The sequence below is a fragment of the Schistocerca piceifrons genome, unplaced genomic scaffold (genome assembly GCF_021461385.2).
Source record: "Schistocerca piceifrons isolate TAMUIC-IGC-003096 unplaced genomic scaffold, iqSchPice1.1 HiC_scaffold_1391, whole genome shotgun sequence".
In the NCBI taxonomy this organism is placed as follows: domain Eukaryota; kingdom Metazoa; phylum Arthropoda; class Insecta; order Orthoptera; family Acrididae; genus Schistocerca; species Schistocerca piceifrons.
In genome coordinates, this window is record NW_025727226.1 from 40,983 (window position 1) to 42,500 (window position 1,518).

The following is a 1,518-nucleotide window of genomic DNA, read 5'->3' on the forward strand; positions in this document are numbered from 1 at the left end:
TGAAGTTACGCAAATGAAGAAATGGTAACCCGTTGTGGTGCGGTTGTTCTCGCTAGGGGTGAATCGGTGATGGCGACGATAGGTTGAGGTACTAACCGGTTGTTCCAGCGATACCCACCATGCCGATGAAACTGAACGGCATCTGGGTGTGAAGCGATACGCGGTGGTGGCTGGGTGGGACCGTCCCCGGCCGGTGAGGGGGCGCCTCCCGGCGTGCTGGCCGCGCGGTGCGTGGGCGCACGCGCTACAGCCGGCTGGTGGGGGCGGCCAGTGGCAGGCGCGCCGGCCGACGGACGCGGCAGGCGTCGCAGCTGCGCGCCGGCGCACCCTGCGCGCGGCGCCGTGCGGCCAAAGTAGGTCCTCGCGGGCCCGGTGCGAAGCGCGGTGGACATCTTCAGTGTGCTGGTCCGATTGAGGACTGTGTGCGTTGAGGATGCGCCGCCGCCCGGCGCTCGGCGCCGCGACGCCGTCTGCTGCTCGGTCGCCCCAGCGGTTCTCGCTGGTGGTTTGTATCGCAGCTGTGCGGATGTGTTGGCGCGTGCGCTGTGCTGGGAGAGTTCGCTTCGGCACCCAAGTGGGGCTTTTGTCCTTCTGTGGCGCTGGCGTTGGAGCTGCCGGTCACCGTAGGTGGCGCGTGTTGTCTCCCGCCGGCAATGCCACGACAGCACGCTCCCGGGCCTCTGTCGGCAGCGGCAAGCTCAGTTGGGAGCACGGGTGGTCGCACCGAAAGCGTCTACTCGCCTAACTCCGGGCGATTGCGCCTCTCTCGAACCCGACCAAGTACTTGGGACGGCGCTGCGCGCCGCCGGGACCTGAGAGGGTTTCGAGGTGTATTGTGCAGGGGAGCTCAGCCTCCTCCTGTTTGCAGAATGATTGAGCGGACGCTTGCGTGTTCGCGCGGGCCCCCGGGACACACTCCCGGGCGGCCGGCTGCTCAGCTCTAGTTGGCGCAGCTCCCTGGTTGATCCTGCCAGTAGTCATATGCTTGTCTCAAAGATTAAGCCATGCATGTCTCAGTACAAGCCGCATTAAGGTGAAACCGCGAATGGCTCATTAAATCAGTTATGGTTCCTTAGATCGTACCCACGTTACTTGGATAACTGTGGTAATTCTAGAGCTAATACATGCAAACAGAGTCCCGACCAGAGATGGAAGGGACGCTTTTATTAGATCAAAACCAATCGGTCGGCTCGTCCGGTCCGTTTGCCTTGGTGACTCTGAATAACTTTGGGCTGATCGCACGGTCCTCGTACCGGCGACGCATCTTTCAAATGTCTGCCTTATCAACTGTCGATGGTAGGTTCTGCGCCTACCATGGTTGTAACGGGTAACGGGGAATCAGGGTTCGATTCCGGAGAGGGAGCCTGAGAAACGGCTACCACATCCAAGGAAGGCAGCAGGCGCGCAAATTACCCACTCCCGGCACGGGGAGGTAGTGACGAAAAATAACGATACGGGACTCATCCGAGGCCCCGTAATCGGAATGAGTACACTTTAAATCCTTTAACGAGTATCTAT

At 60.7% G+C, this 1,518-nt stretch overlaps 1 non-coding gene across 1 annotated transcript in view; it reads left to right on the forward strand.

Moving 5' to 3' along the window:
• The first annotated feature begins 954 nt into the window (after positions 1 to 954).
• Positions 955 to 1,518, forward strand: part of LOC124733388 — a 1,909-nt gene continuing 1,345 nt past the window's right edge. Inside the window, exon 1 of the ribosomal RNA XR_007008969.1 lies at positions 955 to 1,518. This exon is cut by the window's right edge and continues 1,345 nt beyond it. This is a non-coding gene — a ribosomal RNA (small subunit ribosomal RNA).